The sequence below is a fragment of the Heterocephalus glaber genome, unplaced genomic scaffold (genome assembly GCF_053883595.1).
Source record: "Heterocephalus glaber isolate CG9 unplaced genomic scaffold, H.glaber_assembly_v1.0 deba00001561, whole genome shotgun sequence".
NCBI classification, from domain to species: domain Eukaryota; kingdom Metazoa; phylum Chordata; class Mammalia; order Rodentia; family Bathyergidae; genus Heterocephalus; species Heterocephalus glaber.
In genome coordinates, this window is record NW_028258349.1 from 13,833,471 (window position 1) to 13,845,660 (window position 12,190).

Below are 12,190 nucleotides of genomic sequence, written 5' to 3' on the forward strand. Positions count from 1 at the left end.
TAGGCACTGGGAATACTGCAATGACCAAAGTAAAGTCGCCTCTCTAAAGAAGTTGACATTCCATGGGCTGGGGATTTAGCTCAGTGGTTCTGCCGCCTGCCTCGAAAGCAGAAGGTCCTGAGTTCAATCCCAGGTACAAAAAAAAAAAAGAAGTTGACATTCCAATAGAGAAAGACAGAAGGTAAACAAGAAAGCCGGGCGTGGTAGACTTCTGTAATCTTAGCAGTGGGGAGACTGGGGCAGGAGGATTGCCACAAGTTTGAGGCCAGCCTGGGCCACATAGTGAATTCAAGCTCAGGCTGAACTACATAGTGAGATGCTGTCTCAAACATAAAATAAGTTTGCAGGTTCCCTGACTCACATCACAGAAAAGAATTTTCTATTTTACATTCCCGTAAAATAGATATGAGAAGGGTTATTAGACAGAGTTATGGGGTGTAGTCAAGAGCAGAATGTGGGTGCTCAGAGAAATGAGGCATGATACAGTTAGGAACTGGGGATTTTTAAAATGTATTTTGAGTGGTGGAAATCTGTGGAATTTGATAACCTACAGTTTTAGTCTGACCTAGTGGGTGGGACAGGATGGCCCACCCTTATAAGATAATGGTCCATTTAAAAGGGAAACGCTAAAAAGTGGTCTATTTGCAGGTGAAACAGGACTATTTACAAGTAGAAAGGGAATGGGCAAAATCATTTGTAGGTGATAGGGAGTTGCCCACATTTACTAGGTTTTAGAAAGAAAGAGACAAAAACAAACAAACTGGGCTTGTGTCCTGAAGCTGCAGTTCTTAAGAGTGCAATTTTTTAAATCTCAACTTCTTTATCTCCTTTTTACCTAGTTCTAGTTTTACTTTCTTCTACCTCAGTAGTGCACATGTGTAATCCCAGCACTCCAGAGGCAGAGGCAGAAGGATAGCTGCAAGTTCAAGGCCACCCTAAGCTGCATGGTGAGCCTTGTCTCGAAACAAACAAAAATAATTTGAAGGAATGACTTCTCTGAGGAGCAGCTTTTGTTTGTTTGTTTGTTTTTGGTACCAAGGATCAAACTCAGGTCCTTGTGCTTGCGCAGCAGGAGGCGAAACCATTGAGCTAAATCCCCAGCCCAAGGAGCAGCTTTTGAACTAAGATCTGAGACTTTGCCAACCCTGGACTACAAGAGAAACCATAATTCTTGGACACAGGAACTGTCAAGTACAAAGGCCCTGGGGTAGGAACAAGTTTGCCATGTTCAAAAGTCAGTAAGAAAGCTAGCATAACTAAGCAGAGTGGGAAGGGAGACAAGGTTGGGGAGAGAGTGAGGACCCAGCTACTACAAAGGAGATAAGATATTGGCCTAAATACAATCATTCATCCTTGACTTTCTTCTTTTTCACAACCACATCAGCAAATCCTGTTATCTCTAAATTTACAAAATAGACCCAGGACCCAGATCCAATAGATCCAGGATCCTCCCCTGTCTGGTCTCCACCCTGGATGTCCCAGCAGCTGGCTCACAGTCCCCAGGCCTGTCCCCAGGTCTGTTCCAGGGCTGTTTAAAACATCCACAGCCTCAAACCACCCTGGCTCACAACTTCTGCCAGGCAGGGGCATGGTGAAGCACCCTGTATTCCTGGCACTCCAGAGCCTGAGGCAGGACAATCTCTGAGACCTGGAGGCTAGCCTGGGCTATATCATGAGTTCAAGGCCAGTGGGAAAAATCTCAAAAAACAAAACAAAACAGAACACTTGCTGGCTTCTTCCACAGTTAGAATAAAGCAGAGTCCTTACTATGCCCTCAAGACCTTCCTCCAACCTCCTCACACACCTCCCCCATTTCGGACCTCTTCTTCCATCTTTTTACTGGCTTCACACCCTATCCCTGGAATATTACAGCCTCACTTTAGCCACTGGACCCTTGCACTTGCTGCTGTTCTCTCTGCCTAAAATGCTCCCATGAGGCCTGCATGGTGTCATCCCTTACTTCTTACAGTCTCAGATTAAATGTCACCTCTGCAGACACAACCCTAACTAACATAGCAGCCCATATAATTCTCTGTCCTCTTAAATACTTTTTCTTCAGAATACTTATTGTAGTCTGTTATATATATATATTTAGTTGTTTGGTTTACTGTCTGCATCCACCAATTTTGGCATAGGCTCTAGGAGGAAAAAGATTGTTTTCGTGCCCACCTGAGATTGTTGTTGTTCCTCCCACTGTTATGTTCCCACGTCCTAAAATGGGGCATCATTGGTTATGGTGGCTCACACCTGTAATCCCAGCAGTCAGGAGGCTGAGGCAGGAGGATCCCCCACAAAATGAGACCCTGTCTCAAAAAATACATAGAAACATACAATGGGGAATGAAAGCAGGGTGCCTGCCGTGGCACATGCCTGTGGTCCCAGCTACTCAGGAGGTGGAGGATCACTTGAACCCAGGAGTTCAAGGCCAGCCTGGGCAACATATTGAGAACTTATCTCAAAAACAAAACAAACGAGCCAGGAGGGAGCCTGTAATCCCTCTACTTGGGAGGCTGAGGCAAGAGGATCATCAAGACTTTCAGGTCTGCCTGGGGTGGGCTACATAGTGAGTTCAAGGCCAGCCACAACTATAATGAGACTCTGTCTCAAAAAATAAAAAAAGGCCAAGGGTGGTGATCCACACCTCTGGTCTCAGCACCCTGGAGGGTGAGGCAGAAGGATCACAAATTTCAGCCCAGCCTGGTTAATTTACCAATTTAGTGAGATCCCACCTTAAAATAAAATAATAAAAAAGGGCCGAGCATAGTGGTAGACACCATAATCCCAGCATTCCAGAGGATGACCATGAGTTCAAAGCCAGGCTGAACTGCATAGTAAGAACCTGTTTTAAATATATATATATATACACACACACACACACATATATATATGTACATTTTGAAAAATAAGATAAATTAATAAATAAAAAGGGCTGGAGCTGGAGCTTAGTGTGAAGGCTCTGGGTTCAGTCCCCAGTACTGAAAACAGAAAACAAACCATCAAAAACCATTATCATCATGAGTTTGAGGCTATTTAGTGAGTTTAGGGCCAGCCTGGACTAAATAATGAGACCGTGTCTCAAAATAAAAAAATAAATAAAAAACTGGCCGGGCTGTTGGCACTCGCCTATAATCCCAGCACTTGGGGAGGCTGAGGCAGAGGATTTCGGTGAGTTCCAGGCCAGCCTGGGCTGCATAGTGAGTTCAAGGCCAGAGAGAGAGACCCTGACTCATAAAAACAAAAAACAAAAAATGACAAAAGAAAGCAAAGCTCAGGGCAGGGGATTTAGCTCAGTGGTGCTGTGCCAGGTCCTGAGTTCGATCCCCAGTACCAGGGGAAAAAAAGCAAGGCTCAAAATTATGTGCTAAACAAATAAATTCACCATGTTGTCATCATGCTCTGGGTCCCTCCCCACTTTCCTCTTGGTGGTGGGCACCCCAAAGGGGGAGAGAGTAAGGTGGTCCAGATATTACAGACAGCTAAGTTAGGTAGAAATATTGTAGACAAACAGGGCTAGTCAGACACGGTTAGGAAGTCAGTACAGAAGAGGAGAACACATCAAAACTCTAGCTGGAGGTGCACCTAAAGAAGATTAAAGTCACAATGGCCAGATTTACATACTTCCCTAAGGGATAAAGGGAAATTTGAGATTATTGGTACCACCCTGGGGTTATTTGTTTGGTTTGTGTTTTTTGAGACAGGGTCTCATGATGTAGTTCAGGCTGGGCTTGAATTCACTATGTAGCTCAGGCTAGACTTGCACTGGAGTCCATTCTCCTGCATGAGCCTCCCAAGTGCTGGGAGTACAGGCATTCACCACCATGCCTTGGTGCGGTACCGTACCATCCTTGTGAGATTTCCCATATAAATAAACCATTGTCCCACTAGGGGTGGGCCATCCTCTCCCACCCACGAAGCTAAGAATAGAGAAAGACAAGACTAAGACTATAGATGATCGACCAAGATCAGTGATGTCATCCATATGCTCTTGTTACTATTGGATCAATACTAGCTAAGCGGCTATACTTGTAATCTTATTGGTTGATTATAATTTAACCCACATTGTTCCCACCTCTCATGACTTTGCTGTATAAAACTTTGGCAGAGAAACGGGCTCATTGGCAACCCACTTTCGGGTCCCCTCCTGTCTCTCAGGAGCTATCTCTCTCAATAAGTTTTCCTACTCTAAACATCTGTTGTTCCTTAGGATTCATTCTTCAGTTTCGGGGACCATGAATGGTGTATCTGACATCTAGCAAGTTGGGAGTTACATTTTCCCCTGTATCACAAAGCTGTGCCTTTCACACAGGGACTCTATACATCACCAGACATCGACAAGGACAGACTGGAGGACCCAGGGCAGAGATGAGGGAGACAGAGGGCTGTGGGATCTCAGCAGAGACTCCTAACCCTTCCTGAGGGCCAAGAAAGCCTTCCTAGAGGAGGTGACATTTGACCTCTGTGGGAACCCTTTTGAGAGTCAACCTCCTGGCCTATCCAGACACCAGGCAGGGTCCCTGCTCTGACCTCGTGGGTCCCTGATGCTTGATCTTCCTGTCACTCAAGCCTTGGAGACAAACACTGATCCCAGAAGTAAGTTTCAAGGTTTGGTTGTTTCTCCTGACCCTGGAACCTAAGGATCTGGCCACCAGAAGGCACTGTAGCCTGGTCTTTGTCCAGCAGAGGCTGCTCATAATTCAGATCTAGAGACACCAGGCCGATCCTGGCTCCTCACTCTTTCCCCACACCAAAGGCTCTGACGACCCTCAGGATGTTCAGACATGGCCTTTGGAAGTCTGCTGCCCAATCCCTGCACTCTGGTAGGAGACTGAGGCAGAGAGATTGCAAGTTCAACCCCAGCCTGGGCAATTTAGGGAGACTCCATTTCAAACTGTTAAAAGGGATAGGGGATTTAGCTCAGTGTGAAGGCCCTGGGCTCAATCTCCAGTTCTGAGGGGGGAAAAAAATCTCCCATCCAGGGAACGTACAGACAAGGTGGGGCTGGTGGGGCCACACAGTACCTGGGCAACAACAGAAATGACAGTAAGACGATGGCGAAAGAAGTCCCACCGGAAAAAAAAAAAAAAAAAGAAGTCCCACCAATTTAGATCTTCCAGTGCATCACACCTCTGCAGAGCTCTCATCCAATTTTGCATCACTGAATCCCACAGACCATGGTAGGGGGAAGCAGACTCAGCCCCTCACGGCTCAGAGACAGCAGCTGGGGCAGAGTGGTGATGCCTCACAAGGGCCAGCATCCATTTCGGCAGCCAGATCTGGGATTTGAACTCTACTCTGAAGTGAACCCCTCTGCTAACGGGGTTGTTGATTTGTGTCAGGATCCCCACAGGCCCCAAGGGAAGTTGCCATCCATGCCTACCTCTACTCCCCAGTCCTGTGGATTCAGGGTGTCGGAAGATGGATGTTAGAATGTGTCCCTAACAAGCCCCCAAGTCCTTCTTTGCTCCTTTTTCTTTCTATTTATTTATTTTTTATTTTTTTTATTTTTTGTGATCTTAGGGATCAAACCCAGGGCCTTTGCACTGAGCTATACCCCAGCCGTTTATATTCTGAGACAGGGTCTCACTAAGTTGCTAAATTGCCTAGGCTGAGCTCACACTTGTGTTCCTCCTGCCTCAGCCTCCTAGAGTGCTGGTGATACAGAGGCAAAACATGTAACTCCCAACCTACTAGATGTCAGATACGCTGAGTTCATGTTCCCTGAAGTCAAAGAATGAATTCTAAGAAACAATGGAGGCTAAGAGTAGGAAAATTTATTGGAGAATAGGAATGGAGAATAGGAATAGCTCCTGACAGGCAGGAGGAGATGGGAAAGTGGGTTGCCAATGAGCCCACTTCTCTGAGAAAGTTTTATAGACCAAAGTCATGAGGTGGGTACAGTGTGGGTTAAATTATAATCAACCAATAAGATTACAAGTATAGCAATTTAGCTAATTTTTTTCCTTTGGTATGGGGGATTAAACTCAGAACGTTTCGCTTGCCAGGCAAGCTTGATGCCACTGAGCTAAATCTCCTGCCCTCTAGCCAGTTTTTGATGTGTTTTCATCTGCACTGACTCCCTCGAGAGTCCAGCCCTGTCTGACTGCCTACAAGATTTCTACCTACCTTGACTGTCTATAGTATCGGGATTACAGGAGTGTGTGCCACTGTGCCCCATGCCCCTAAGTCTCTAAGGATCAGTTGCCAGCTAACTTGGGTCCTTGCTTCTTAGGGATAAGGCAAATTAACACTAAATGGTGATTTACAGGAAAAAGCTGTAATTGGAAAGTAAGAGAAAATGGTCAGAGACTTTAGCTTAAGGAGCTGACAAAGATCAGGCCGGCCCTTACCAAAGGAGGGTAAGGAAAGGACTGCACCGGAAACGCTCACTCTGAGGGGCTCACTCAGACGAAGGGGATCAGACTGGCCGCCAGCAAGGGCAGGAGGCCACTTTAAGGACCAGCTGGCGGGCTAGGGTCCGCTGATCATTTTCTCAGGCCTGGCTATCTGGCTTTGGGATCCTCATGGCTGGGGGGTGGGCCTGGTCCCATGAAAGGACGTCTCTGTTTGTGGTGGCTGCAGTCATGGGGCTCTGGTTTTCCTGGCATCGAGGTGGTCACAGTTTTGGGACAATGGCTGGAGACTTCTGGGTGTAGCTGAGTGTCCCTGTAAATCCATTGTCTTTTCTCTGTTTCAAAGGAGGATGACATGGGCTTTATGTAAATTCAGGGCTAATCAACCTTGTTTTGGCAACTTTTAGACAAACACTCCCTAAATGATGAACACAGCTATATGCAGAGCTAAGAAGGGATTTGACCCAAAGTTTTATGTAACAAAGGCTACAAAATGAAAGTCAAGCTTTGTTCTGCTTTTAGTTACCTACTGGTCATCTATAGGCCCAAGTTCACAGAAAGATGCCTTTTAAGTCCAGTACTCCTCCAGAAAAAACACAAATCATATTTTTGATGAGTAACAGGCTGAGCCAGGCATGGTGGTGCACACCTACAATCCCAGCCCTCTGAGAAACTGAGGCAGGAAGATGTCAAGACTGGCCCCAGCTTTGGCAATTTAGCAGTTTAGCAAGACCCTGTCTCAGGGTTTTAGCTACCCTGAGGATGTAGCTCAGTGTGAAGGCCGTGAGTTCAATCCCCAGTACTGATAAAAACAAACAAAAATCAGGCTACAGCAGGGTGCAGTGATGCACATCTGTAATCCTAGCACTCACAAGACTGAGGCAGGAGGATCTCCTCCAGTTCGCCTGGGCTACATAGCAAGACCCAGGGGTCTGTTTGTCCCCAGCTCTATACTGGTCTCTGACTACATCAAAGGTGCCTTCCAGAAGAGAGGCCATGTTTTGGGGTGCAGGGAGGTTTGGGGAGAGACCAGAAGCTCAGTGTGAGATGTGAATCAGACACCCAGGTGCTGCTGCTGGCTGAGTCCGGAGACAACTAGGAGCCGAGGCACAGAGAGGCAGACAGATGGGGCCCCACTCTGGCTGGGGAGATGAGGGGACAGCCCTGGACAGAGTGGGGCACCAGGGAGAGTGGCAGAGGCTCAGAGGAAAGGGAAGAAACCCTGGGTCTATGCAGCTAGCACTGGGAGTGTAGCTGAAGGGGTAGAGTGCTTGCCTAGGATGTAGGCCCTGGGTTCCACCCTCAGAACTGAAAAAATAAAAAGTAAACAGAAGCTAGGCATGGTGGCACACTCCTGTAATCCTAGCACTTGGGAGGCTGAGGCAGGAAGGATTACAGAGAGTTAAAGGCCAGCCTGGGGTACATAGTGAGACCCTGACTCAAAAGACAAAACAAAATTTACCAATGAGGTTACTCTGCAGAATGCTGGTCCATGATGCACACACCCAGGTCTGGGGTTGGCCAGGTGGCCCCAATGTGCCTGCACTGGCTGGGCTGGGTACCGTCTCTCCTGGGGGTCAAGGCCACTGCTGTTCCCACCAGTGCTCACCAGCATCCTGCTCTCTGGGCTTTCCAGGCCAGGGGTACAGGCTGGGTTCTCACTGTTGTCTTCTGTGCATCTTTGGGGTCATCGCTTATCATGAGTATTTCCTGATGTTCTGGCCCCCTCTTCCCATCTATGGTCTGGCCCACTTTTCCACCAGGGCTGTTGTCTTTCCGCGTTAGTGTGCAGAAGTTCCTTGTAGCTTCCAAATTCCGGTCATCATTCTGGATATTCTTTTCCCAGTGAGTCCATTAAACACACCTGGTTTTGGTGCTGGGCTGGGCATGAGCTCACTGCACCCAGCCCAGATTTATACTCTCTGAGGTTTATCACCTCTACTTCATTGTTCTAGGCTATGAATTGAATGTGTTTCCTTCAAAATTCACAGTTGAGGGGCCGGGGATTTAGCTCAGTGGTTCCGGCACCTGCCTCACAAGTATAAGGTCCTGAGTTCGATCCCCGGTACCAAAACAAAAAAACAAAACAAATTCACAGCTGAGCTGAGTATAATGGCAAACGCCTATAACCCTAGCACTTAGGAGGCTGAGGCAGGATTGTGAGTTCAAAAGACTGTCTCAAAAACACCAAAAAAAAAGATGAAAATCTAATCACCAGTGTGGTGACTTTAGGAAGTGAAGCCACTAGGAGGTGATTAAATCATGAAGGTTGAGCTCTCCAGAGGAAGGCTGGCATCCTTATAGAACCTTAGGCCAGGTGTGGCCACATACCTGTGATTCCAGCTCTCTAGGAGGCTGAGGCAGGAAGATTGCTATGAGTTCAAGCACAGCCTGGGGTACAAAGCAAAATACTCTCTCTCAAAACAAAACAAAAAACAGAGCTCCCTTATTCCTCTGTCACATGAAGACATAGCAAGAAGACAGCCATCTGCCAAGAGGAAGTTTCTGAACCAGAAAGTGACCCAGGGAACTGGACAGAGGTCAGTGGTAGAGCAAGCACTTACCTGGCATACACAAGGCCCTGGGTTTGACCCTCATGGGGGAGAGAGGAAGAGAAGGAGAGACCCTGGCATAGTGGTGCACGCCTATAATCCCAGCACTCCGGAGGCTGAGGTAGGAGGATCACCAGCCTGGGCTACATAGTGAGACACTGTCTCAAATAACCAAAATAATAATAATAATAATAATAATTTTTTGCAATTCAAAAAATATTATGTTTCAATTGATTACTGCAGTGTCAGCAATACAATATTGAATTTTTTTTTTTGGTATCAGGGATCAAACTGACAACCTTGGGCTTGGGAGGCAGGCAGCAGAACCAATGAGCTAAATCCCCAGCCCACAATATTGAATTTTTGACAAGCTATTCTCATATCAACCACATTCACTAAATTAGAAATTATAAGATAGTTAGATAAACCTGGGCCCACAGCATAGAAAAACAATTGAGGCACATTCACTGGTTAACTTTATAAAAAGAGAAAAGGTACTACACTTATCTACTTCTCCTAGAGATGAATAGCAGTGATTGATATTCTTTTATTTATTTATCTATCTATCTATTTATTTATTTATTTTTGGTACTGGGGATCAAACTTGGATCCTTGCGCTTGCGCAGCAGGTGGCAAAACCACTGAGCTAAATCCCTGGCCCAGTGATTGATATTCTAAATAGACATCAATCTCCCTAGCCCATTTCCTTTCTAGGAATTCCTTGTATGTCACTTGTTTTCCCATTTGATCCCCATTTAATCAATATTACCTGGGTGACTGTAGTTGTAATCTTATTGGTTAATCATGGTTTTGTCCCACCTCATGCCCACCTTGTCATTGTCCATTGGGCCTTACAGTTTTGTCCCACTTTGTACCCATCTTTTTTTTTTTTTTTTAAAATTTGCACCCATCTTACTTCATGGCTTTGCGCTATAAAACATCTTTGAAAAGCAGGGAACCCACTTTCTGGTCCCTCTTCTGTCTTAGACAGAAGCTGTCTTTCTCTAAATAAATTTTTCCTACTCTCAGCCTCTGTTGTTCCTAGAATTTATTCTTCGATTTTAGAGAAGACAAATTTGTGTATCAGATATCTAGCAAGTTGGGAGTTATATTTCCTTGTTTGGATTATTTTGCTTGTTTGGATTACTTGGTGCTCTATATCAAACCCTTCATTAAAAGCCTTCCTAGGGCCAGGGATGTAGCTCAGTGGCACGGTGCCTCCCTGGCAAGTGCAAGGTCCTGAGTTCGATTCCCCAGTACCACAAAATAATAATAATAATAAAATTTTTGAAAAACATAAAAATTTTTTTTAAGAAAAGCCTTCCTAAAAATAAATAAATAAATAAATAAACAAATAAAGAAAAAAGAAAAGCCTTCCCAGGGGCTGGGGATTTAGCTCAGTGGCACCACGCCTGCCTTGCAAGCACAAGGTCCTGAGTTCATCACCAGTACCAAAATGAATATTTTGTTTGTTTGTTTTGGGTTAGTTTTTTTTTTTTTTTTGGTGCTGGGGATCGAACTCGGGACTTTGTGCTTGCAAGGCAGGCGCCTGAACCACTGAGCTAAATCCCCAGCCCCCAGTAAGTAAATATTTTTTTAAAAGCCTTCCGGCCTTCTTTATTATTGCAGCAAGAAGTATTTCTAAGACATTTTAATCAAATGTGACTCCCAATCATATCATCACTGCAAGCTCAGATCTAGTATTTCTCATCCTGCTTAGCAAAGCCTCTGGTGTTGAGAGGAGGTAAAGATGGGCAAGAGCTTTGTAACATCCAACCTGGGCCTGTTCTAGGACTAAATGTCTGCTACCTTGGTTGCGACTCAGTGACCCTAGCTCACGTTCGAGTCTTTTAAACCAACTCACACAGGCCAGAGATTTAGCTCAATGGTTCTGCCGCTGCCTCTGCAAGGTCCCGAGTTCGAGCCCCGGTAGCAAAAAACCCCAACTCACATAGCCAGGAGAGGGCGCAGAGGCTCGCACCTGCGAGAGGCAGCTGCGCGTGGAACATGGCCACCAGGTGGCGCTGCCACTATCCATGTACCTACTGTGGGCCGGGTGCTGCTCTAGACGCGAGAACACAAGGATTAGGTGCTCAAAGTACCACCAGAGACTGACATCTAAATGACCGCGAGGATGAAGGAATCTGAGCGCTGCGGGCAGGGAAAGCTGGAGACCTGCAGGGGAACCCTGGGGCTGTGAGAACAGTAAAGGAGCGAGACTGGGGACCAGGGCAGAGCATTGCTAACCCTAACCCTAACCTGCACCTCCAACGTGGGTTGTGAAATGAAAAAGACAAGATGTACTCTGGGAGGCTGAGGCAGGAAGATCCCATTTTAGCCCAGCCTGGGCAATTTAGTCTCTTAGCGAGACCCTGTCTTAGAATAAAAAAAAATTTAAAGGGCTGGAGATACAGCTCACGTGAGGCCCTGGTTTCAGTCCCCAGTATGGGGGTGGGGTGGGAGGTAAAATCTGCCATGTGGCACCAAAAGAGGGGATAGGACATAGATTCTTGCTAGCTCCCTGGGGTTTGCAGATCCTGGAACCATACCAAGAAATTCGTAACAACATGACCTCTGGAGGGAAGAGGAATAGGGAAGGACGTGGATGAGACGGGGGGAGGGGAGTGCGACAAGCGTCATCTGGCTGCCATGTGGGTTGCAGACCACAGGCAGTGGGAGAAGGCAGGGTGGGAGTGTGAGGCCTCAATGCAGGTCCACACATCCACTGGGGCCTTTTCCATGTCAGGGCCTGCAAAGGGACATCTTGCCAGCCAGGGATGGTGAGTTAGGGGTGACCCTTTCCTAGCAAAGATAAAATTGGTAACACTTGGTGCTTGGTACCTGCCTGCCCCTGGTCTGTGCCATGTGACTGAACCTCAGCCCTCTAGGAAGCAGAGACAATTCCAATCTTCTTCACGTTGCAAATGTCCACACTGAGACACAGAGGGAAGTGACTCGCTGAAGATCATACAGCTAGGAAGTAATAATTTGAACCTAGACAGAAATGTCAGAGGCTGTGTTTTTTTGTTTTTGAGACAGTCTCCCTGTGTAGTCCAGACTGGCCTCAAACTCATGGCAATCCTCCTGCCTCAGCCTCCTGAGGGCTGGCCAGCTATCCTCTGAACCCTTATGGTATGCTGTTTCCCAATCCTTTTGCTGTAGCCTTGTTCTCAGTCACTTTTATTCCTTTTAGACAGGCTATCTTCAAGGGCTGTGAGCAGTCACTAACACCTCAGTATGAGTTAGCCAATCTGCTCACACCACTAAAAATAAGCCCTGCTTTTGTGT